The sequence below is a fragment of the Odontesthes bonariensis genome, chromosome 9 (genome assembly GCF_027942865.1).
Source record: "Odontesthes bonariensis isolate fOdoBon6 chromosome 9, fOdoBon6.hap1, whole genome shotgun sequence".
NCBI lineage: Eukaryota > Metazoa > Chordata > Actinopteri > Atheriniformes > Atherinopsidae > Odontesthes > Odontesthes bonariensis.
In genome coordinates, this window is record NC_134514.1 from 3,890,495 (window position 1) to 3,918,126 (window position 27,632).

General features: G+C 41.3%; 1 protein-coding gene across 4 annotated transcripts in view; it reads right to left on the minus strand.

Annotated features, from left to right (window-relative positions):
* LOC142387984 (leucine-rich repeat and fibronectin type III domain-containing protein 1-like protein) overlaps nt 1–27,632 on the minus strand; it is a 470,255-nt gene that overhangs the window by 379,785 nt on the left and 62,838 nt on the right. For 3 of the 4 annotated variants that reach the window (XM_075472790.1, XM_075472789.1, XM_075472787.1), the window contains exon 2: nt 6,671–6,708. The gene's annotated coding sequence lies outside the window, so the exon portion shown is untranslated. Of the gene's footprint in view, nt 1–6,670; nt 6,709–10,603; nt 10,840–27,632 lie in introns of those variants that run through there. The other variant, XM_075472788.1, reaches the window with a different exon arrangement.

Genomic DNA, 27,632 nt, shown 5'->3' on the forward strand with positions numbered 1-27,632 from the left:
GAAAAACAAGTAGACTTTACTTAATTTGTTTAAATAAATGTAACTTAAAACTTAGATGTAATTAAGTTAATGTTACTTAATATCTTCACAACTGTAATTTTTTATGATAAGTAAAATTTACTTGATATTGCAGCCTTAAATTTTACTTAAATCATTTGAGTGCAAATACTTACAAAGTAAAACTTATGAGTTGTTTTTTTTTTTTCAGTGTAAAAACTGCATTTCTCCGGAAAATCTGAAGGGAACCAATGCAGATCCTGCCAGGAGAAAACCTTTGAGCTTTCACTTAAGACAGCCGAGCATACTTCTGAGCATCCTGCACCTCCTTTCCATCACTAAAGGTAAGTATTAGTGTTCGATAGTAGAGTTCATGTCTTTAAATTCCACAATGCCTCTCCCTTAATGCTCCTTTGATAAGATCTGATCAGAAATGACATGAGACGCCGGATCTATGTGGGCTGTGATATGGAGATTCCCTCCTTCTTTTTGAGGTGGAGCAGCTTTAGAAATAAAGCCTCAGACAGTCACTGTGAAAACTAAGTTGTATTTGAACAAAATTCTTGACCTTTGAACGGTTGCGTTTTGAGTTGTTTATACACAGTGTGTATAATATACATTTTATAGCAGGTTATGGTGATTCCTCACCTCCAAATTTCACTTGAAAAGGAGGAAATGTTTCCCCTCTTTGTCACGAACATGGGGTTTTGCACCTTGTTTTTTACTTCTTAGTTTTGTGTTTTATCATGTTTTGGTTTCTCATGCCTTTGTGTTTAGTCTTTAGTTTTCTAGCTCATGTTTAGTTTTAGTATTGCCATTGTTTTTCCCTCACTCCCCATGTTCAGGTCATTAGTTTCACTCACGTCACCTGCACTCATCAGTCCCCACAGTACTTAGGTTCCCTGTTTTCTCACAGTCTGGGTGAGATCCTTGCACCTTAAACATTTACCTTTCACGACAAGCTAAGCTAAGCTAAGCTTAGCTAAGCTTATCTAAGCTAAGTTAAGTTAAGTCTTTTGTTTTTCCAAGTCATGTTCTTTGTTTTGTCTTAGTCATGTTTTGTTTTCATAGCTCTAGTCTTGTCAACATTTTGAGTTAGTAAGCGAGTTTGAGTAAGCGAGAAGTTCCCGGATGCATACTAGATTCTCCGAAATGTTGGGTATGCATCATGAGGTTACTACTCATACTCAAACTACCCAAGATGCAACGTAACGTGACGTCGCCGATCGTCATTTCCTGTCAAAACGTCAGTTTCAAGCTAGCTACAACGAGGGTAGGGTCACTTCCTGTTTTCAAAACAAAAGCACCAATTGTATGGTAATGGCTTTCCCTATGATAAAAGGCAACGGGTATTTTATTTTGTGAAAATAACCGGAAGTGCGTTGCTCACTGCGGCTAGCTTTAGTAGCGCCGAATTCGTGGGAACAAAATTGTAAACAGCCGGTATTTAGTCAGGTTTTCAACACGTTGGGGATCTAAACGACTACTTTCTCACCTGAAAATGTTTCAAATGTTGCTAAAGTTTACAGAGTTTAGAGCTTAAGCGAAATCAGCTTCAGGCTGGCTGATTTCGGCTCGGGCAGGGGCGAGAAGCATTGTGGGTAAACGCTCTGCATACTGTCTGACCGATGAGTATGTAGTATAAGGTTTCGAACACAGCCCTTGTTTTTGATTAATAAATCAAGTCATGGTTTTTGAAGTACGCATTCGTTTCCTTATGCCTCGCAAACCCACGCACCATAACATTCTTTCTTTTTCATAAAAATACCACCTTAATTAAAACCGTACTATAAATCGCAACCAAAAGTCAAAGCACAGCATTCCTGAGCCACGCGGTCTGATGTTGTGGAAGGAGAAGGCGCCAACATTATGGCCAGAAAGAGAAAAGAATGCATATAGACACCCTTAAAATGGTCACACCAGAGCTCACCCCAAACAGGACATTCAATCATCACCTGCACAGACTTTAGCTCATGTGATGTAGGGGACTGTTTCATGGTTGTGTGCACCTTCAGGCAGGTTCAAGTCTTCCAGAAGTTACCATTAAAACACTGTAGAAGCTAAGCCAATGCTTTAAGGTATTTCGACTGGAAACCTATTTGATGTGCTTTTACCATACCATGACGGATGAATGAGAGTCCCGTTGTGTTTCAGTTAAGATGCAAACAACTCCATTTATTTTGCATCTCATACCTTAAATCATAGCCTGGCGACGCCATCCTACGCACATCCGCCCAAAGATTTTGGCTCCGCACATAGTCTGGCCCAATCCCCCTACCTCGGTTCGCTCAGTGTTTTGCCAATCAGCAAACAGTTGCGAGTGGTGACGCAGAACTCACGCGCGGAGTCCATTGTAGTCCATATAATTGTAGTTCAACCGCAGCGGAAATAAACATGACGACGGAAGAACGCTAGAAGCTATCCATGAAGTTGTCTCAACTCTGGAGATCATTACACAATTAAAACAAGAGCAAGAGGAATGCCTCGTCAATTTTGTTAGTGGCAAGGATGTCGTAGCTCTCCTTCCAACTGGCTTTGGGAAAAGTTTGATTTATCAAATGGTACCGGTATAATGAAAGCGGATGTGGGAAGCGTGATTCGTGAGCTAGAGCCTCGCGAGAGTAAGCATGAACCTCGGCGCATAACCTACGTCCTTTCTAAACATTACTGATTGGATAAGGGAACTCCAATGAATTTAAGTTGCTGAGTAAGGTCCCACCCTCCATGGGAACGGATTCCTCTTGGGTTTTTCCAGACTGTTTGACGGAGTCAACAGTCGGCTTTCGCCCAGGCTACTTAAATCAAACATCTCAAAAATGCATCCGCACAGAGCATAAGGTGATCCTGCACAGCGGTCAAAAACTGTTTTGCTATTCCGGTTGGAAACACCTGACGAGCCCCCAAAGATTCTTACAATAAATAGGCTGACCCGCCAATCACAATCCGACCATGACACCCAACAATTAACATGAATATGCTCTTACAAACACTTTCTTCCCTTTTTATTTAGTATTCCACAGTTTATAACCACAGACAAGGTACCTGCATCTTCTCTGCACACATGCTCCATCATCACAGCCACAGGGAGCCAGGATACAGAGCTTAAACACACCCCCCGAGCATATGGAGGCATTAGCACACATAAAACATGCGCATATATCTACACGTGTAATTTTACATGAGCACACATCTGCATGTGGCCATTATAAGAAGCCTGCACATGCCTATATGCAAACAACACATTGAATTACAGGGTTGTAGGCGAGATGTGTGGAGGAGGCTTGAAATCTTTAACAGCTGCAGATGTGAACAGATTTTATCAGGTGACGCGCAGGAGAGCCGGTCTGCTGATAGCCCCCACATAAGAGTACACTTTGAAGAAGGCGGCAAATCAGTCATCCGCCAAACGCACAAGTGAATAATGCAATTTTCTGCTCGGTGAGTAACACTTCAGAGCAACAGAAAGCATCAGGCTGCTTTAACCCGCGGAAAATAGAAAACAGTCCAAAACCAAGCGCGTTTAACATTAAGTGTCAGTACCTGGGCTTCACGTTTCAGTGAATGTTTCTGCACACGTCAGTGTGTTGAGTTTTATTTAAATCGACTCCAGCTCACCGCGGGTCTGGTTCTGCTTTACTTCCTCTCCCCGTGGGTTACATTGTCAGTTCATTTATATATAAACAAACAATAAATGCAATAAGAGAAATAAAAACATTACAAAGTAAAAGCTTGCCTGAATAAAAATAATCAGAAAGTTTCAGTTTAGCTGCGATTCACTCGTCTTCTTGTATTTATTTACGTTTTTCCAGTTTTCCGGCTCACCGAGGCCCTCAGATTAGACTACAGTCCATTTTCCAGTTAGCAAACACAGGAGGAAAATGTATCTATTGATTGAAATATGTCTGATTCTGTTGCAGTAAGTGACCCTCATGATGAGAACAATGTAGCTCACAGCAAATTAGTGTTGAATTTGACAGCTTTACGTGATTTCTTTGCTCTTTTTAAATGTCAGATGCATGTTATTCCTCGTAGCTGCCTCTGCGTGCCGACTTGTGTTACTTCAAGATCAAAGCCCGAGGTGGGGACTGAGGTGGGGTGCACAGAGCCCCTTGGACGGTTTGAGATGAGTCAAACGTTCACCTGCAGAAATATATCCGTGGCCTTGAATAATTCCTGACACCTTTTCAGCTGGACTAACATGTTTGCATTTATGTCAGCTTTTAGCTGAACTAATAACATCGACTGCATGTGTTATTCATGCTTGAGCTGAAATCTTTGATTTATGGACCAGGCTTTCAGTCTCTTCCCAGGGACTCGTTCGTGGTCAACCCGAACGCTTGAATAGAAGGCATCTGGCATCTTTGCCTTGGACGTGAGCTACATTCATTTTCTAAAGAGCCAAACAGCAACGTAAAGACGAGACAACTGAAATCATTTGTTCGTAGTTAATTGGATAAATATGATTTAAATTTGACAGCACCTTTGGAACTGCGTTGGATAGTTTGTTGTCTGATTCTATGAGTGTGAAGCTTACAAGTTAGACGCTCGCTCTCCGTTTGTCCTTCAGGTTCTGAGCACAGCAGGGACAGCAGCTCCTAATCACATTAATCATAATCCCAACAGCAGTGCCATATGTACACAGATGCATCCGACATGCCTGAGTAACGGATTGATGCTTCATGATGAGAATCATCTCTGCAGAGCAGTGTCACACTGAGCCAATGTGCCAGTGGGCGGCTTGTGTCACCGTTTTGACTGAGATCCTGAATTCCTGCAGAACTTCCCTGCTGCCTGTGCTGCTCTGGCTGGGTAAAGAGGGAGTAAAAACATCCTGAAAAGGATGTGGAAATCCTAAAAAGTAGGGCTGGGCGAGTTAACTTGTTATTATCGCGTTAGCGCATTGATTATTTAACGCTGATACTTATTTTATCGTGCATTAACGCATGTTTTTTTAATTAAAAAAAAAAAAAAACTTTTGGGGGTCTTCAGTGCTTTTAATGGATAGGAAAGTTCAGAGAGACAGGAAGCAGGGGGCAGAGAGAGGGGGAACAACACGCAGCACAGGGCCGTCCGATGCGGGACTCGAACTGGGCCCAGCTGCAGCGAGGACTATAGCCTCTGTACATGGGGCGCCTGCTCAGCCCACTACGCCACGGACCACCCCTGTTTTATTGTTTATTTTATTATTGTAAAAGTCTGTTTCTCACAGGCTTTTATTTAGTAAAAGTCTGTTGCTGTCTGCTGCGGAACCGGAAATGAACCGGAAAATGTTATGGCACTTTCATTCAATGGCAGCACATTTAAAATAAAGCTAAATGCTAAAGGCTATACATTACTTTTGAATTCATTTTTGGATTTTGCGAACAAATGCAATTAATCGTGATTAATCAGGGAAATCATGTGATTAATTAGATTAAACATTTTAATCGTTGCCCATTCCTAATAAAAAGACATTCCACACTGCACCGTGACGGCGTTTTCAGTTTTTTTTTACACTAAAGTACTAAAACCTGCTCCAACCATTTACCCAGTTGACGCTGTGGGTATGAGGCAGGGATTGTTGTAAGAGATAGAAAGTGGAATCGTTGCCTTTCTGGAACGTCCACTTGTATAATTTACCTTCATGATAAGTGTTCTCTGGTTCAGAATTTGCAGCCGAATTACCCAAAATAGAACTGCCTGTGGCATAGTGCAGCAGAAACAGGGCAGGCAGTGTCATCTGCTGCGGGGGGGAGATGTGGTGGGGTCAGATTTGCATATACCCCAATAACAAAAAAAAAAAGTGTTTGAGGAACTGAGGAAACATCTGTCGGATCTTTCCCAGGATGTGTTGAAATGTACAAGTCTGCGTTGCTCGTGGAGTAATGACTGCTGGAGGGGGAAACATCTTTATCACAATCAGCTCCGTGTTAAGAGAAACATTATGATGGAAAAGTCCTCAGAAAGTTGTCTGTTCCACCTCATTTTCTGCTTAAAAAAAGCTTTTAATTCAGCTTTTAATGAACCAGTAACAGATGAATGGTGCCGATCTGAATCCTGTTAATTCGGATCAGACGGTATGGCTTCCATCTGCTCTGATCCGTCTTGAACTACCGTGCAGGTAATTATATTTACCAACACGTTCATTAAAGCAGTACCAGTGCTTAACCTGCATCGGCTAGTCACAGATGAAGTCCCGTCTCCTCATCCAACAGCAGATAAGTGAGAATGAAGGAGAATGAAGAGATAACAGAACACAGCGGATCAGACGGAGGACATCTGTCCCACCGATACTGTCCACACTAATCAGAGACTGAACGAACGCTCATTGTTCAGACAGATACTGGACTGTCAGCGGTCGGAAGGTAAGATCAGAACAAGCTGCCCAGTACAGTCCAATGAGTGTCTGATCTGCCTCCTGCATCACTTCATTATGCTTTGATCTCTTTAACTGCTGCTTCTTCACCCTTCCCCTTCAGTACAACCAACTCCTACCCATTTATAACCCATTTATTTAGGTACAGACGAAAAGGCTGCAACCACTTTCTCACAGTTTAAATGTTCTCAGTCCAATACGGAACCACAAAGGTGCAGAGAGGTCCAGATCCCCCCCACCCTGTATTCATGTTGTCACTCTGAACTCGTCTTTGCATTCAGATTCGTTAGATTTTAGCTTTAAACTCATGTCACTCACGTTTGTCATCTGGTGGGAAGATCAGTCCTTCCTGAAACCTGAAACGAGAACAAAGAAAAGAATGTTCATTATGGAGCAATTTGGTGAAGCAACCGTTGTAATCAGCACAGCAGCTTAAAGCAGAACCAGTGTCATGAATACTGATGAGTGCATTTGGTGCTCACTCAACTTTAGCTGCGAGCAGCCAACATTCAGAAGAAACACAATCTTTGAGGGGGTTAAAATGAACAGAAGCACAGCCAGAGTGGCTGCTGGAGAGCTTTTGGGTGATTCTCAGTGGAGCTCTCGGCCACCCGCAACCATCATTACACCAGTTAATTTCCTGACCATCCACGGGTTTCTCTTTCTACACGTGTAACTGTGCAGCCTGAGTATTGAAATCGATGAGATGGAGGCCAACAGCTTAGGTATTTACCCCTTTCCAAATTATTTGGCTCAAGCAAATTGCTATAATTCATTCTGTAAGGTAGCGATCAGAAAGAGGCATGTCGAAAAGTAGAAAATGGATGGTAGTAAGAGGCACAGAGGGGCTGTAGAAACAGAAAAGTTGGTTGAGGATGTGTGAAAGGATGTGTGAGAGGACAAACAAGGACATAAAAACAGACCAAAGCATCGTAAATAAGCAAGCTGGGCTGGAAACTGGGCTGGAAACTGGTCCCAATCCAGCCCTGGCTGCTGGTGTCATCAAACTTGTCACCATGGCAACCCAGAAAATGGAGGAAAAACTCGTCTCAGATAGGCAAAGTGTATATCTTGTAATAAGTCTGATTGAAGTGGGTCCATTTCAACTCAAACCCTTTTCCTTAACCTAACCAAGTTGTTTAAATCAGCTCATTTCTATTGAGATGGAGGCCAACAGCTTAGGCATTTACCCCTTTCCAAATGATTTGGCTCAAGAAAATTGCTATAATTCATTCTTTAAGGCAGCGATTAGAAAGAGGCATGTTGAAAAGTAGAAAATGGATGGTAGTAAGAGGCACAGAGGGGCTGTACAGCAGAAAAAGTTGGTTGAGGACGTTTGGAACCAAAGATTTTCCGAGAGGACAAACAAGGACAAAAGTGTACAAGTCAAGACGTCATGCTGTCAGCCTGCTGCCATGCAAAATGTCAGATCACTGGAGTCACAAAAGAGAATTAAAAAGGCCTTTAATGAAACTTTTATAGCATGAGCTGCTCGTACAGTTAAGGGACCGCTTTATCTGTAGCCTTTGAGCAGAAAATGAACCTGTAACCCAGCCCCCTGTGAAGAACGAGGACCCCAACATTAGTCATGAGGAGTCCAGCTGCTCAGAGGACAGGTGGGACATAAAGTGGAAACAATAGAAATCAATAAGTTATTGTATTTTTGAAAAAAAACAAAACAACATGCAGGAATGGATTCTCATCACCAGGGGATTTGTCACAGTGTGACATGAGCTGCATCACAGCAGAGAACTGAGGAAGAAAAATGCAGCTATTGGACAATTTACGGCCTTTTTTTTGTAAATTAATACATATTTTTCCATGTGTTTTACAATCTGTGATGATATTGTGCTGGTGTTGGACATCCATGAGAGGAAAATGCTCATGAATTGCCTGAAACTCTGGGAATATTATATCATCTCGGGGAAAGAGGAGTTTATCGTTTGCCATTTTCGATCAGAAACAGCTGGCGATCCACATCAATCTTTACAGGTCAGACACGATTCACAAAGTTGATTCTGTGCATCTTGTTCTCTTTAAAACAGATAAAAAAAACACCACAAGCAAGCGTAGAATTAAAGAAATAAAAATCAGCAGTGGAAACCAGGCTCCTGTAGATTCCAGTGAGGTTAACGTCATGTTGATCAGAATAAGACAGCGTACGTAGGTTAAAGTTGTTTAAATCAGCTAATTGAATAACTCAACTCGCCTCTCTCGGGACTGACGTTTCTTAAAAAGAATAAGATTCTTTGGCTCGTAGAGTTACGAGGAGCTCACATTAACTGAAAAGGAAATCTTCAGGTTCACTGACTTTGAGAGAAATAAAGTTTCATAAAAACAGACGAAAGCATCGTAAATAAGCGAGCTGGGCTGGGCTGAAAACTGGTCCCAACGCAGCCCTGGCTGCTGGTGTCATCAAACTTGTCACCATGGCAACCCAGAAAATGGAGGAAAAACTTGTCTCAGATGAGCAAAGTTTATCTTGTAATACGTCTGATTGAAGTGGGTCCATTTCAACTAAAATCCTTTTCCTTAACCTAACCAAGCTGTTTTGGCGCCTAAATCCGTCAAAACTGAAAAACGGTGAAATGAAACGAATGAAAAGCGAGATGCCGACACCGGTCACGAATCACAGATTCATGGGATAAAGTTTGAGTCAAACCTCCACAGCTTTGTGGTAAGATCTCCGACTTATAAACCCGATTCAGTGGCAGATTTAAGATGTTTCGCTTCAAGAAGCCTCATAATATTCTATAATTTTTCACGAGTTTGTCCAAAAAGTTGATCAAAGAAACCCATTTCACAAAATTGAGCTTAAAGTGTTGCACATTACACACAAACAATACTCATTTTCTTCCATTTTGTGTCGGCCAGAGCCAAAACGAGTCATTTAAAACAAAGAAATGGAACTACACGTTTTCACACTTTCTGTCAAACCTTTTTCATTGCAGCAGTTACGAAGAGGGAGATGAGATGGAGAGGAAGCCTTGAGTGAGATTTAATGTTGTGACTGTGTAGTGGAACCCACTGAGTCATCATGACACCGATGCTCATTTCATCTTTTAGCATTTGTTGCCAAACTGCGTCTCTTCACTGCGAAGAGACGCAGAAACGGAGCGACTGGAAGGGAAATGGATTCATTTTAAAGAGGCAGAGGTGGCTGACAAATGGATGTCAGCGTGGAGAAAGAATGAACACGGGCAAAAACAGCAGAATAAATCACCATCTGCACCATCTGAGAGATGACTTACAAACGCAGAGAGGAGACAAAGACGGAGCGTGATTGCACCAGACAGGAGAAAGATGAGTTTCTTTTCCTTTCCGTACACTTTTCTCGGGCCATCTTCTCCCCCACGCTGATCATTTGTCATGTCTCCACATCTCTCTGCTCTCGTGCCACTCCCTTTCTTTCCTTTCTCAAACCGGTTTCAGATGAGATCCGCTCAGACAGTACAGATTATCAAAAGCCCTCTCAGGCTGCCTGCCTCTGAATAAAATTGGACTACTTGAGTTTTAAAAGCCAGCCTTCTACTTTGATCTGAAGATTGCATTGCTAACATCCTACAGTGCACTCAATAAGTCTGTATGTGCGCCTCAGAGATGGTTTCACAGAAAGGAAATCTTCAGCTGAGCATACAGTGGCTCTCCTTTGAAAAAACTTTGGGATTTGGTTTAGATAAAAAGGTTTTAAGAGGGCAGATGTAAGCATGATGCACAGCTAAAAATGAAGTTTTCCCTCATTGTAAGCCTCCGAAGGCTCCAGCTGGCTCTGCTTGCTGCAGGAAGTCAACCTCATTTGAAGCGGCGCCCCCAGAGCTCATCGATGACCCGTGATAAGTGGTCCCATGTTTCACCATCAGCTCAATCAATAATGAAGGCAAACGGCAATTAATTCGCTAATGACCGTCCTCAAGTGTGTGTTTATGATCTTATGATGACACATTACCTCAACAGAACGGCAGAGCAGCGCTTACAGAGGCACAGACTCCAGTGTGACTCAGATTATACGATTTAAACAGGACGTTGGGTTGTACAACACGTCTCATCCAGGCCACAACAAACCTAATTCAGGTGGTATGAGAAAAGCTTTGGTTAAATGCGTTCAGATGCAGAGTTTGATGTGCAGTTACTTCCAGGAGTAGTTTTAAATCTCTATACTTTTTACTTTTACTTGAGTAGATGTGTGCAGCAGAAACTGTCCTCTTACTCCGCTACATTAGGCTACAATGAGCTGGTTACTTTTCTTCTTACCTCTTTGGTATTCTACGCCTCATTATTTTTATCCCCCCGCGTACGCCTCATTTTAATGTTTTATTCTGACAGAGAGAGAGACTTCCGCCAAAGGCTCTACCACCTGACTGTGTTCCACCAATCAGACGCAGCCGTGCAGTCTGGTCACGTGACCGTACTCGATCTCAGCGGCGGGACGGGTTAGCTTTAGCATTAGCAGTCGTAGCAAACAAACAAAGAAACAGATGAAAAATATCAGAACCAACGGTGGGAAATGAAGACGCAGACGAGGCCTCATACTGAAAGCATGTTTACCTTACAAAGAGTGAGAAACAGCAGCTACATTATGTGTCTTCTGTGGCAACCAAAACAAACGCACATTTCAGCAGAAACTCAACATCTAACTTGAGGAAACATGTAGCGGCAAGTTTCCTAAACTCGTTTTTCCCCCCATGGATAGGTGAATGTTTGTTTTTTAGGTTACATATGGGTTACATATGTTTTAAACATTTCCTAAGTCTCTTTTATTTTTTATTGAAGTACTTCAATTTACCTGGATTATTTTAATTTAAGCTATTTCGTAATTAATTAATTCATTTTAATTTATTTTATCAATTGGATGAACTCTAATTTGCCTAAAGATGATTATTTAGTATTTTTGTCTGTCTGATTGAATGCTTGTGTTAACAAATAAATCAGACGTTACTCAACAGTTACTCAGTACTGGAGTAGTTTTTTCACCGAGCACTTTTTTACTCTTACTCAAGTAATTATTTGGATGAATACTTTTTACTTTTACTTGAGTACAATTTTTGGCTGATCTACCCACCTCTGTGCATATGATGCTTTAACTTGTCCTGCAGAAGAAAATTCAGATTATAATGAGACTGATCTCTTAAATTGAATACTGGATGATTCAGGCCACCATTTGAGTAGATGGTGCACCCCCAGTTATACCTGAGCTATAGTGAAGGATGTCTGTCCTTATGTTGTAATAAAATGTAAAAGTACTACATCACACTTTTTACTTTTACTTACATAAAGTGCTTTAAAGCTGAACTTATTAATAAAAAAGTGGATTTACAAGCTGAATGTATTGTACCTGAAGTGATTTTGCAGTTTAACAGTCGCTGAAGGTGGAGATCATTTCACCGCCTTTATTGTAAAGTAATTTAAAAGGAAACATTGCGTTTTATTTTATTCACCTTTTAGATTTGGCTTGTAAAATCCTAATTTGCTATGTAGCTACAGCTGAGAGATATAGTGAATGTGCTAAAGTAAAATTCAGATGTAGCACTGTGGTAGTCATAAAAAAGTAATATCACTGTAAAGCAGAAGTTGGTGGGAATGAAAAAAATCAGAGATGCAACAGAGATTCATTTGGGGAGAAAACCTGTCAAGTCTGCTTTAGGGAGCTCACATGGAGGGCATGAAAGCAGTGAACTGAGAGAATAAAGTCCAACCTTCTGTGGACGCATCCGTTCAGTGTAATTCAGCCTTCTATCCCTTGTGCTGCTTTGCAAATCTATTTATAGGGCGCAGCCATGTACACAGACAGTTTTAAATGGGGAATCCATCATGGTTCTAATGTTTTTATATCCATCTGTGTGATGTTTTAATGTGGGCACGGCCACGCTACACCTGTCCTGTTCCACCTGTTCACTCCTCAGTGCCAGTGCTAACTTCATTACTGCTGTGCATATTCATGTCCATGTGACCTGGCCTTGGGACGGTTTCTCTGCATGTTTTCAGCACCTCGGCCACAGATTACAGCTCCATTATAGGCAATCTGAGCTCTTTCTTTCGCTCAAAAGGTAGAATTGATGCCTTATTGTAGAGTCAAACCCTTTTAGCTAATGTAACTTTATTCTTTTTCCATTTCTATTATAATCATATCAAAGGTATATCAAATTTAGTGTAAAAGTGAGGGGGTTAATGATGGGCTGCTATGAGGAGGGGACTATGGTAATGGTTGCCCCTCTGAGCCCCTTCAAAAAGCTCTTAAAATGTTTGTTTAGCTCAGAATTTTTTGAACAAGTACTTCAGATTTTTCCATGACTACCAAAGAAAACATTAGTGTTTTATTGTCATTTACTTTCAGTGGGTTCATGAAGTGACAAGACGATTGCCTTCACTCACATGTTATTATCTGATATTTTGCCTTGAAGAACGGAAAAAACAAATCGTTTGGCTCCTCAAGCTGAAAGATGTGAGGAGATGTTTTTCAAAACTAAATACAAGAGTGTCCTCTGATGGAACATTTCTGCAGTCTCTTACAGGATGCTCGTGCTCCCAGAGCACACAGATTTCATTAGATTTCCATCCATCCGTCCATTTTCTAAACCTGCTTAATCCTTTTTCAGGGTGGCGGGAAGGCGAGAGCCTATCCCGGCTGCCATTGGGCGAGAGGCGCTGCTCACCCAGGATGCGTTCACAGTCATCAGGTGTTATCAAACTGAACTGAACACGTGTGGGATATCCTGCACAGACATGAATCTACATCTTATGGGATCAATAGCAATATACTCTGAGGCTGATCTGGTGGCACACAGATGCCTGGACTGATGGTTTCACTTCCATATACAAAATTAAAAACGAGGAGCTTTCCTTTATGCATGACTTTGGTAGCATTGTTATAATTAAATTGGTTGCGGCATGAGTAAAACAGGGTTTACAGCACAACTTCCTGTTTGGTTCAACAGAATGTGAATGAGGGTTTGTGGTCTAAAAGTGTTCTTTAAATGCAGTTAATCTACATTTAAACAACCTTTGAGTAAAATTTACCTTGGATTAGTCACTGTTGCACAAAAATAAAATAAATAAAGTTTATAATTCAGTCATCTTTCTTATTGTTATGGATAAAAAAACATTAAATCTCTGATTTGATCATTTTAGGTAAAAAAAAAACAAACATAAAAGTCAGCTTGATTTGCAGCCGTTTTAAAGGCAGTTTTATCTGCTTGTGCAGTGGATCGTCAGAGCAGCTATTCGGCTTCTGGAGTTCTTACCTGCTGTAAAAGTGAAATAATAATGTTGCAGATGTCATGTTTTAATGAGATGAGGCATGAATTAACTCTGCTGTAATTAGCATTTTTCCACAAGCTATTACATTCATGTCTCAGCACTTCTTTACTTGAAACTTTGCACTGTCATTAAAACCCATTTCCCTCCTGCATGCCGTTAGCCAACTTTTCTTTTTAAAAGCACACGATAAAGAGTAATAACCTTCCCTTTATTAGCCCCCCCCCCACCCCCAGCACTTCTGTTATTTAACAACGAAGTCTGCTTGAACTTTACGGAGCTCTCTCATCGTCTTTAAAAGGGCCTAATTACTACTGACCGTGCACAGATGAGGATCTTTGTAATGGAATCAGAGCGTGTTTGTGAAGATGGTGGAAAGTCCGCGCATGATTAGATCAGACAGCCATGAGCAGGGCATCCTCCATAACGATGCGCAGGCTTGGCTGTGGTCAGCTGTGGAGTCTGACAGCCATACTGTGCATTTAGACCAGGATTCTTCTGTTCATATAGTTTATTTTGTTTGTGTTTGCGCATATAAAATTCCCTCCCTGGTTGCAAGACACAAACAATAACTGGTGGTGGGAGGAGAGTCTGCTGTGACACGCAGATGTATCTTAAACATAAAGAGTATATTCTCACTGACAGTAAAGCAGAAGAAACGACTCGGTTTTTTTGTATTTGGCGACTATTTAACAGAGGTGGGTAGGGTAGCCAAAACTTGTACTCAAGTAAAAGTACCGTTACTTCAGAATAATATGACTCAAGTAAAAGTAAAAAGTAGTCATCCAAATAATTACTTGAGGAAGAGTAAAAAAGTGCTCGGTGAAAAAACTACTCAAGTACTGAGTAACTGTTGAGTAACGTCTGATTTATTTGTTAACACAAGCATTCAATCAGACAGACAAAAATACTAAATAATCATCTTTAGGCAAATTAGAGTTCATCCAATTGATAAAAAAAATTAAAATTATTGAATTAATTACAAAATAGCTTAAATTAAAATAATCCAGGTAAATTCAAATACTTCAATAAAAAATAAAAGAGACTTAGGAAATGTTTAAAACATATGTAACCCATATGTAACCTAAAAAACAAACATTCACCTATCCATGGGGGGAAAAACGAGTTTAGGAAACTTAGCGCTACATGTTTCCTCAAGTTAGATGTTGAGTTTCTGCTGAAATGTGCGTTTGTTTTGGTTGACACAGAAGACACATAATGTAGCTGCTGTTTCTCACTCTTTGTAAGGTAAACATGCTTTCAGTATGAGGCCTCGTCTGCGTCTTCATTTCCCACCGTTGGTTCTGACATTTTTCATCTGTTTCTTTGTTTGTTTGCTACGAGCGGTCTTTGAGCTGCTAACTTTAGCATCAGCTAATGCTTGCTAGCTTTAATAAGCTCCGTCTGCTTGGTAACTGCTGGCTCTGGCCCACAATGCGTGAATGCCCCCATCAACTGATGTGGTGTGCAGATACAGAGCAGTCATGGTTTGAAAGAAAGCAACCAGAGCAATTGACTTCCTGGAAATGCTTTTGTTCCGTCTGATACAAAGGATGAAAAAGACCAATGTTTCCAGTTCTATCTGACCACAAAAAGACGGTTATTTTTAACACTGCTGTGAGTATACATTCATCCCACGCACACACGCTTAACACAATTCCAGCTTTCTCTTCATCTCAGTCCTTTTATCTTTCACAGTTTGTTGCTTTTGTTCATCTGCTCCGTCTCTCTGCATGTCACACCCTCCCACTTTCATGCGAAGTCAGTTCCAGGGTGCCGTGTCCATCTCAACTGCACGACCACCTGCCGACACACACAGCGAGCAGCAAAACTCCCACAACAAAGATACAGCCCGTAAAACTGGCCGCTGCTGTGTGTGTGTGGGATACACTGGAAGTGGTGCCTTAGGTGTATTTTTAAAGTGCCCATACATGCATGAATGTGTGCATCTTTGTGTTTTGATTGGTGATTTCTGCCCTCTCTTCTTCATAAAGGATTCAAATGACCATGGCTGTGTTCAAAACCGCATACTTCTCCTACTACTCCTACTACTCATACTAACTTTCTGAGTTAGTAAGCGAGTTTGAGTAAGCGAGAAGTTCCCGGATGCATACTAGATTCTCCGAAATGTTGGGTATGCATCATGAGGTTACTACTCATACTCAAACTACCCAAGATGCAACGTAACGTGACGTCGCCGATCGTCATTTCCTGTCAAAACGGCAGTTTCAAGCTAGCTACAACGAGGGTAGGTTCACTTCCTGTTTTCAAAACAAAAGCACCAATTGTATCGTAATGGCTTTCCCTATGATAAAAGGCAACGGGTATTTTATTTTGTGAAAATAACTGGAAGTGCGTTGCTCACTACGGCTAGCTTTAGCAGCGCCAAATTCGTGGGAACAAAATTGTAAATAGCCGGTATTTTGTCAGGTTTTCAACACGTTGGGGATCTAAACGACTACTTTCTCGCCTGAAAATGTTTCAAATGTTGCTAAAGTTTACAGAGTTTAGAGCTTAAGGGAAATCAGCTTCAGGTTGGCTGGTTTCGGCTCGGGCAGGAGCGAAATGCATTGTGGGTAAACGCTCTGCATACTGTCTGATCGATGAGTATGCTGTATGTAGTATGCAGTATGGAAGTATGTAGTATGCAGAATGTCGTATGCGGTTTCGAACACAGCCCATCTCTTTCCTTCTCTGAAAACCTCCCCACACGCAGTGAAACACTCCCACACCTATGGCATGTACCACTTTGGGAGTGGGCGTGAGCGGGCATGTGGGGTGCCAATGTGTTTTTATGCATCTGTGTTTGACTGAGCCTCCATTCCCTTGAGCCTGTATATGAGATAGCACAGATTTGCGGTATGTGGCTGATCAGAGAGGTAGCCTGAGGCTGTGGCCGGATCAGACCGAGTTGGTGGTGCAGAGCAGAGAGCACCGATCAGAAGGAGATGCTCAACCTTGATCTGATTGTGGCTCCAAACTGCACACTCGACTGCCTGTGAACCGCTGATGAAGAGTGAGGGAACACAAACAAGCACAGACTCCCCAACACACTGCGCGAACACCCATGATATCAAAGAAAACGTGCAAATCAAAGCATTGCACAGCAGCTTTACCACACACAATCCTCGCATTTTTTAAGGGGAATCTTTCTAAACAGCAGTTACTGTATGAAAAATAAATATTTGTTCCCAATATAGCAGATTAAAAAGAAAATGAAGTCAAATCAGCGAAGATTTAAGAGGTCGTTGACTCTGCTGACCTAATTTCCTCAGGCAGCTCATTTCAATGGCTTTGGGGCTTTGAATGCTGATGCACCATCACCTTTAATGTTCAGCTGCGCTCTGAGAACAGATTAAATTTTCTGCCAGAGGAACGGATGCCTTCATACAGGCTTGTGTATGTCAGGTCACAAATATAACATGGTCAAAGGCCGCAAAAGTCCTAAAGGTCAACTGTACAGTAAGATCCCACAAATCAATGGTAAAACAAATTAAATTGTTGGCATTAAGGATGATAGAAGCCGTGGATTTCTCTACTTAAAGGCATGGTTGGTAATCCTGGAGAGCTAGCAAGAGGGCTAGCAAGAGAGCTAGCAAAAGAGCGAGCAAGAGAGCTAGCTGGAGATGTAGCAAGAGAGCTAGCAAGAGAGCTAGCAAGATTTGAAAGTGGCGAAGAAACCACGATAATGTTATGAGCAATGTGTTTGGCTGCCGACAGCTGCGCCTGTTACGGTGTTTGCTGCTCGGAAGCAGGGGACTGCTCAGTCTGCACAGCAGGCAGTGATACGAAGGGAAAATAGGGCCAAGTGACAGTGACTTTTTCGTGTAGAACGATTTTGTGATACAAATGTATTACCCTGTTGAACGCATATTGTTCTGAGAAGCAAAACGCTTTATTTTTTAAACCCCAGCCAACTAGCCGGACTACCTTCATCAACACCAAAACGAGGCTGGAACTCTGCTCACAGGACGCAGCAGGGGGGAAGAAGATGTTCAGAAATGATGTTGCTGATATGGGATGTCATACAGCTTCATGTCAAAAGAGGCAAACTATCCCTTTAAGTAGATTTCAATTAACGCTGCACAGAGAAAAAAAAAAGACAAGATTAATGAAAAAGGTAAAAATCAATTAAGCTTCTACTAACGTGCAAAAAAAAGGGATGGAAGCAACTTTGTGAGTCATGTCCTCGCATTAAAATGACATCACGTAGCAGCTGTGATCAATAAACTCACGTGACTGACCGCATCTTCCTTAATATGATATGAAACCCACAGATTAAAGTATTTCCTCCTGTGGATAATCCACCTCAGGTGTTTTTCTTTAACCCCTCTGAGGTTTGTTTCCAGGTATGACAACGTTTCATTCTACTTTAAAACAATCCCGACAGCCACCCTCTGACAGCAGTTTTTTCTTTCATTTTTGTTATCATCAACAAACCCTTCTGAGACATCACAAACAGATGTGGAACCGGAATAACCACCATGCATCCTCCTACTTTAACAGCCGTGACTGTGCAGGTTTCAGAGTTACAAATGTCCTCAGAAATAGCAGCTAAACGAGAGCGCATCGACCCTCAGACTCATTCAAATACAAGGAGTCTCTCTGCAAACTGGAAACGAGGAATCAGGAAACACGAACACATTTCAATGTCAGACACATTTCAGAACACCGCTGTAAGATTGATTATTTGGAATCGAGCCACAGATCAGGTTTGCTGCCCTTTCTGTTAAAGACTAAAAGTGTGGTTTCGGCCATTACTGAATTGACAGAAGCCGAAGCGATTGTAATCACATCCGTGCTGCTGGAGGTAATATTTCTGCGCTGCTGCCCTTGTGCACGGTTCTTGTGGGTTCGGACATTACAGGAGAGCGCTGTTCAAGCAGCCCGAGGCCCAGCGTGGCAGCGAGTTCATTCTATTTGTGTCCCCACTCGATACGAAGGAGAAATCCAGGCCTGAAGGCGTCTCTACAGGAGCAAATCAGCTAAACCCCTCTGCTTATACCAGGATATCGCTGCTCATAGCAGCACATTCCCCGCCACCCTCACCTGGATGCACAAGTCACAGCTTTTCTTCTTCTCTCTATGAACACTGGAAAAAAATGCCCCTCCAAAAATAAGTAAAAAAACGTTTTTGCTTGAAATAAGCAAAAAAATCTGCCAATGAAACCAATGAAAGTCAAAGTCAAAGTCAACTTTATTGTCAGATCTGTATACACACAGGACATACACAGGCTTGAAATTACGTTTCTCTCAAACTCAATAGTGCAGCGCAGCGGTAGCATCTTAACACTTTAATACAAGGCAGAAATAAACTATGGTAACCGGTAAACAGAGTGACAGCACAATGTGGATATATATATATATATATATATATACAAAGTCTCTGATATTGACATCAGAAGTAAAGTGGCATATGCCGAAGTAAGTAAAATAAATATGTTTATGTGCAAAGTAAATGTAAAGGTCCTTGATGTATTCTACGACTAAAATTATGGTATGCAGTGGATTTGGAGTAGTGCAAGTATAACAGTAGTGCAAATTGAATGTTCAAATCGGCTTGTCAAGATTTCTTGAAAGAAGATGTGATATTTAGGACTTTTGAGATAAAAGTGATATTGAAATTAGCTTAAAAACCTCTTCAAATGAAAAAAAAAAGCTTGTTTCATGTGAAATCCGACTCAAAACAAGATGTTTTCAAGAGTTTTTCATTTAACAAGATATTCCAGATGTATTGTATTAAAACAAGTCCCTATATCTGGCTGAAATGGTACTTTTTAGGCAGTTGTGTCTTCTATTAAGTTTAATGAGATACTCAATGAGACAAATATACTTGGTAAGATTTAGATTTTTTCCAGTGAAAATGATCGTTTCCTCTCTGCCTGAGGGGAAAACTGCATTCAGGCACCAGGTTGTTTAGACTGAACTGCATTCATTGATCATTTTTAACATCAACCAACTTAAAAAGTCTGAACTGAATGTTTAATCTATGTGATCGTGTTCTTAGACACCAACTTTCTCCTTTTTCTGTGCATAAAGGTATGAAAACAGTAAATAGGAACGCAGAAAAGTATCACAACAGGATTGTTTACCAGTATTAAACAGGAGGAAACAGTCTGTTCTGAGGGACGCTAAAGGTTTTAAGGTTAACGTGCAGAAAGGAAGTTTCCACACTCCAATCTCCCTGAATAATCCTTTAAGAGTTAATTAATTTTTCTGGCAATCATCCAGTCCTCTGGTTCACTGAGAGCTAAAAAGAAGAGCTTTGAATGTAACCTTCCTGGTTCCTGAGAGGAGACATACTCTGCCTAATGACATCATCGTGACATCACTGGGTCAAAATGCCACAAAGAAACAGTTTTTTACAGCACAGTTCACTGCATCAGGGTTGGAATGTAAATTTGAGGCACAAATTAGATTCAAAACTCCCTCAAAGTAAGTTCTGACTGTATGGGAGAGAGTGCAGTAACTGACCTGAGAGCTCAGTGCACACAGATACTGAAAGGAAATGATTCTGTCCTGTTTGACTGGTGCAGACTGTTAAAACGCTGCATGATGAAGGAGATAAGAGACGGCTCAATACCTCAGTTACATGTTGGCTAAATCAACCCTGAGTATTTACAGTATTTACATCAATTAGATTTAATCCGAATGATCTTCTTCATTCAGATTGATCAGAATTTGGATCAATCTATTGGTAGTCAAAACAATTCAATTCAACCAGAAAGAAATTTAAAACAAATTTCAATATTTTATGGTGTAAAGCAAATACACAAACCTGATTATTATTAATCTGAACTGCCCCAGCTTAATAATGATCATTTTTACACAGTTTAGTCATGTTTTACATCACATCAGCTTTACTGTTTGGAGTGAAAACTCACTGTTGTGCAATTAAAAAGCATAAAAGCAGTGTTTATAAGTTTAGTTTTGGATTGGTGGCTCTGCAGTTGTGTCCTTATGCTGCCTTCAATTAATCCCAGAAAAGGGAAAGAAGCTGGATTTTCCAGTAAGGAGTTCTGTTCAGGTTCATCGACCCCGGCCTCTATATTCCAAGTCTGACAGAAAGCCAACTCTTGACCTAATTAAACAGTACCGGTGGAGCATTATTAGCTCATTTCTCTCTTTAGTGAGCTATATAATTGCTGATGAGAATCTGGTCTTAGCTAAACAAAAAGCAGCACTTCTGCAGTACAGTTAATGCAAAGTTGTTAGTGGAGATGAAGAGGAGGCCGGATAATTCTCAGCGAATGAGACGTAGGAACCCGGAGCTTCAGCTGTTTGTTTGACAGCTGGTGTGAAATCTGCTCCCCGGGTCTGTGCATGATACTTAAATCATCCCCAACACAGACCTGGTCACAGTTTGAGGATGTTTCAATGATCCACGGCGAGCCTGCAGGATTAGCATATTCACCGCGCCGCTGCGTTACGTCACGGCACTTTGAAATCAGACACCAACAGAGGAGGCCAAATGGGCACTTTGATGTGAGGCGGAGCTTTTCTGGGGGAAGAAAAAAAGATGCTAAGGCAGTGTTTACCATGGACCCTTACGTCTGATCTGACGATGAAGAGAGGAGAGACACGGAGCAAACGTGATAGAGCAGGAGAAGCTGCGAACAGGAGAATCCAGGATCTGTTGGGGAGGGGGGGTGATAAGAGAGGAGGAGACGGGGAAGAAAGGAAGGAAGATAGAGAAAACAAGGAGCTGAACAAAGGAGAAGCGCACAGGAACCAGAAAAGAATAAAGGACACAAGGTGAGAGGATCAGAGAAATGAATGGGAAATGAGATTAGAGAGGAAAATGATGAGAATGAAGACGTTGAGGTAAGAAACAAATGAATAAAAGTATGAAAAGGAGCGAAAAAGGAACGAAAGATTGGAAGAGCTCAGGTTTCCCAGCATGATCTGAGAGGGAGAAGGACCAGGGCCAACTGGGGCAAGGAAAGGCTCAGGAATTTGGTCCTGCTGGGGTGGACACAGGTACAATAATTACAAAATCACATTACTCGAGTTCTGGAGGAGAACAAAATCAGTAACGGGCGAATCATTTTTAGCTGTTCTTGTTTTAGTTTGACATATTTATAAAGGCCTGAATGGCTGTGAGGCCTCTGCCCATCAGTCTTAGGCTGTGTTCCAAACCACATACTGCATACTACATACTGCATACTACATACTACATACTCATACTACATACTTCCATACTACATACTACATACTACATTCTCATCGATCAGACAGTATGCACAGCGTTTACCCACAATGCATTTCGCCCCTGCCCGAGCCGAAATCAGCCGGCCTGACGCTGATTTCGCTTAAGCTCTAAACTCTGTAAACTTTAGCAACATTTGAAACATTTTCAGGTGAGAAAGTAGTCGTTTAGATCCCCAACATGTTGAAAATCTGACAAAATACCGGCTATTTACAATTTTGTTCCCACGAATTCGGCGCTACTAAAGCTAGCCGCAGTGAGCAACGCACTTCCGGTTATTTTCACAAAATAAAATACCCGTTGCCTTTTATCATAGGGAAAGCCATTACCATACAATTGGTGCTTTTGTTTTGAAAACAGGAAGTGAACCTACCCTCGTTGTAGCTAGCTTGAAACTGCCGTTTTGACAGGAAATGACGATCGGCGACGTCACGTTACATTGCATCTTGGGTAGTTTGAGTATGAGTTGTAACCTCATGATGCATACCCAACATTTCGGCCAATCTAGTATGCATCCGGGAACTTCTCGCTTACTCAAACTCGCATACTAACTCAGAAAGTTAGTATGAGTAGTAGGAGAAGTATGCGGTTTGGAACACAGCCAAGGTTAAAGCAAAACGCGGCTGAGCCAGATGACAAGACTAGAACTATGAAAACAAAACATGACTAAGACAAAACAAAGAACATGGCTGTGTTCGAAACCGCATACTTCTCCTACTACTCACACTGACTTTTATTCCCGGATGCATACTAGATTCTCCGAAATGTTGGGTATGCATCATGAGGTTACTTCTCATACTCAAACTACCCAAGATGCAACGTAACGTGACGATCGTCATTTCCTGTCAAAACGGCAGTTTCAAGCTAGCTACAACGAGGGTAGGTTCACTTCCTGTTTTCAAAACAAAAGCACCTTTTTTATCGTAATGGCTTTCCCTATGATAAAAGGCAACGGGTATTTTATTTTGTGAAAATAACCGGAAGTGCGTTGCTCACTGCGGCTAGCTTTAGTAGTGCCGAATTCCTGGGAACAAAATTGTAAACAGCCGGTATTTTGTCAGGTTTTCAACACGTTGGGGATCTAAACGACTACTTTCTCTCCTGAAAGTGTTTCAAATGTTGCTAAAGTTTACAGAGTTTAGAAGTGGGAGCAGGACCAAAAGAAAAGTGTTTTTTCTTCCTTCTTTTAACTTTAACAGCTTCTGTGCTGGAGTTTCTGAGTAATACACAGAAGCACAAAACAGGGACTTGGACCAACTCACATGGACCAAAGTCAACTGGCTACTAAATAGACACGAAACTGTCGCTAATGGTGTTAAAACGACCCCCTTTTCCCAAAGCCACCCACCTACCCATCCTGGGCCGGTGACCAGAAAGTGTCCACCGCTTAATCACTGCAACAACTAACAGAAAACAAACCGCATTCACAGTTAAACTGTGATATGTTGGAACATTTTTGTTCTTTTGGCTTAACAGTAGCAAATGTTCTCAGTACTTTAGCTCCATGTTGCTGCATTATGCCACCAAGGTCCTGACAATGTAAAGCACAAGTTAGACTGACCGCTGAAGGCCATGGGGAAAGACCCAGATTCCTGCCCCCTCCACTCCACCAGCTGCACAAATCACAACACATCAACACGATCATACAACCTTGGATGCATTCTCACATAAAACAGCAACCTAAACCAAATCAAAATGAGCTGAAGCTGAAGTGAAACTATAAATAATCAGTGCAGGAAACTGTAATTCCTTCATGATACTTTAGTTTCTCTGGTTATTCATAAAGCTCCGTGACTTCCTGCTTTTGCACCACGTCTTACTGGACGTCCACGACTTCACAGAAAGACAATGACCTGGTGTGTCAACAGGAATGGGAACGTAAAGGGGCGTTACAACAACCTCCATCACGCAGCCTTTAAATATAAAACAGATAACTCAGGGTGTGTCCAGTTTTAGGGTTATTTTCTATGTATATCAAACCCTGAAAAACCTGATAACAGACAAACGAACAGGTAACAACTTAACTGGGTGTCTTCTCTGATGTACATTCTGCTGGTGGAACTTAAACAAAGTGATTTATATGAGTGTGTTTCTACCAGCAGAGCTGCCACAGAGGTATGACAGAGTTGAAGTAGTGCCAGACTTCCCAGTGTTGCACACATACTGGGATTCTGGGTATGTTTGGATGGTTTTGGTCGGTGCTGCTTTAACATTTAAATCAAACCCCACCAGGACTCGGCTGGAGGTGGATCAACACAAATGGTTAGGTTGGACTTATTAAACATGATCAGGTTCAGATGGTGATCAGTACACTGAAAAAAAATAACTCATAAGATTTACTTAAAAAACCCTTTGTAAGTATTTGCACTCAAATGATTTAAGTAATATTTAATGCTGCAATATCAAGTCAATTTTACTCACCATAAAACATAACAGTTTTGAAGATATTAAGTAACATTAACTTAATTACATCTAAGTTTTAAGTTATATTTATTTAAACAAATTAAGTAAAGTCTACTTGTTTTTCATAGGCAGGAACATCATTTTACTCCAAATTTTAAGTAAATTTTATATATCTGTAGTATTTTCTGTTATGAAGTAACTTAGTAGATTTTAACGATACACTTTCAGAGTAAAGTTTATGTAGTATTTCTAGGTTTATGTACATACAACTATTAAACATTTAAATTGTACGAGGAAACCTAAGTAAAACTTACTCTTCCTCCATAATTGATGTATTACGTTATTAAAATGTTTAATTTTACTTAAGAAGCTCGAGTTCTTACTGAATCTTAGAAATACAAGGTAGAGATTATGACAGTTACTCTAATAGAGTTTACTTCACCAAAAAGTCACTTTTTTCAGTGTACATGGTTAGGGCTCATATTGAAATCATGCATCACCATCTCAACACGACAGCCTACAGATAAGCTGCCATCTTAACCCTGAATCATGTGACGTCTGTGACGTGTGATTACATGTCGTGTTGTGAGAATAGCTCCAGTCTTCCCTTCAGAGTGCGCTTGGTGCAGCTGAGGAGAGGCCGGAGACGCAGAGGAATCCTGTCCTGATTACCCCACAGTTCTATTCAGCCTCAAGGCCTTCTGGGTAATTTAAGCAGTCTTGCACAAAGCAGATGCTACCCAGGGACCCAGCCCACCCCTCAACCCCAGCCCCCCCCCCCCCCCCCCCACGCTAAGAGCTCTCCATCCTTCTTCAATGAGCCAAGTTAAAGGTTGTTTGTCCTTTCCCATCCTTCTCTTTTTATCCTCCTCTTTCTCCTCCCTGCACTCATCCTGATGTCTTCATTTCTTCTCTTTACACATTGTTTCTTGTTTTTTCCCTCCTCCATCACAGTCTCTCTGATATAAACACATTTAATCCAAAGTGGAGATGAGTGTCCCTTGAATACAAATGTATTGGAAGCTTGTCTGTAATTAGACAAACTTAAACTCTTTATTAAGCATTAACTACACTTACTTTTCTCTGACTTTATTACCTTTGTGTCTGAAGGTAATGGGTAGAAACTAGGGCTGGGCGAGTTAACTCGTTATTATTGCGTTAACTCGTTAAATATTCAACGGTGATAAATATTTTATCGCGCATTAACGCAGGTTTTATTTATTTATTTATTAAAAAAAAAAATTATTAAAAAAAAATTTTATTAAAAAAAAAAATTCAAAATTTTTTGGGGGAGGCTTTTGTGCCTTTAATGGATAGGAAAGTTCAGAGAGACAGGAAGCAGGGGGCCGAGAGAGGGGGAACGACATGCAGCACAGGGCCGTCTGATGCGGGTCTCGAACCAGCTGCAGCGAGGACTATAGCCTCTGTACATGGGGCACCTGCTCAACCCACTACGCCACGGACCACCCATGTTTTATTATTTATTTTATTATTGTAAAAGTCTGTTGCTCACAGGCTTTTATTTTGTAAAAGTCTGTTGCTGACTACTGCGGAGCCGGAAAAGAAAGTAATCGGCGGATCCACCAAACATGGAGAAGGGTACGGAACTTTTACTCGGCCATTTTCATTTTAAAGTTCTTCCAGACGGCGGAGTCGACAGAACCAAAGTCATCTGTAAACACTGCCAAGTTGAATTGTCTTCTCAGCGTAGTAGTTCCAGTCTAAAATATCACTTAAAGGCAAAACACACAACTGATAGCAGCAAGTCATTCAAGGAAACAGACAGTGGAGCGAGGCTTCTACATAAAAACTACAGAAAGATGCTGATGTTAAAAGTGTGTTTGCACAACAAATGTTATGGCACTTTCATTCATATGGCAGCACATTTAAAATAAAGCTAAATGCTAAAGGCTATACACTACTTTTGAAGTCATTTTTGGATTTTGCGTACAAATGCGATTAATCGTGATTAATCAGGGAAATCATGCGATTAATTAGATTAAACATTTTAATCGTTGCCCAGCCCTAGTGGAAACTCAGAACTTTCCCTGTCAACAACCCGACTGAAGCACTGAAATGTTATTTCTGTTTGTTTTTGATCTCATGTCTTACGGTAGAGATCCATTGTTCCGTCACGTCAACTTAACTCGCCGGATTGGATGCCTAGTGTCGCCGTGTTGCTACTACAGTGGGCGTGTACAGCCTCTGTGGAGGTTGAGGAAGATGCCATGGGTGCTCTCCTTGGCAGATGAACTGATCCAAGAAGCACATTATTTTTGCATACTTCCATGGCCTGTGTGAGGAGGCCCCAGAGCCACTCCTCTGTCTCTCCTTTTCCTTCTTGCGCTCCTTCACATACGTGTCCCTGCACCTTTTCTCTGATTTAAAAACTGAGTGATGCACTTCATTTATTTCATTCATTGTTTTACTATACATAATATAACATATCTAGCTCATCACCACGAAGACAACCAGGGGAATGACCTAGCCATTTACATTAGCAAACATTACTGGCCAGTACAGTTCACACAGATGTCAACCCACCAGGGACACCCACAATCTCCGCCACCTTCCTCCACGCCTCGTCTTTTATGTTTGTATCCCTGTATGATGGCAGGGATAGATCGAATAAAACGAGGAACCCGCTAACCGCTGTAATCAAACACTCCTCCATCTTTATTATTTTACTCCGCAATGCTTTCGTCACAACAAACCTATCATGACACGCCTACATGATCTACTGTCATTGGGTAACGCACTACGGCTGCCATGGCAAATTTACATAAACTTCGAGCGAGCCCAACTTTTTGACGTGCCGCAGGTCCCCCGCTCGCCGTGCCGGAATCCCAGCATGCTTTGCGAGCACGGCGACAACGATCGGCCGGATTTCATTGAAAATTAACTGAATGCGTTGGATACGGCTTGCGTTGACTGAACAATGGACGACTAGCGTTAACGTCTATCAGGCATCCCGAAGCCGGGGGGCCGCCCACCTTCCACACAGTGAAGCCCCTCAGAGGGATATTCCTACAACTTAACTCCTTTCTTCACACAGACTTTATCTGCACAACGAAACGAGCAGAATAAATAAAAAGAAGCATTAAGGATGATACTTCCCTATGCTCCAACCCACCTCCGAGCCCAAAACACTTACAGGCTGTGTTCTTTATTAAAAATGAATAGACTTTAGTAAATGAAAATGAATAAAAGATCAAGACATTCACGAAAGATCTGAGGAAACACTCACATATTTAGATCTCATAAATCTCGTTGATTTCCATCGAGATACTAGAAACATATTAAAGAATTGGAAAAGAAGTTATAGTTAATATATTTTATTTACATGCTGCATCATAGAGCAGGTGCACGAAAAAACAAGCAAGCAAAACAACAAAATAGATTTAAATCAATGCAGAC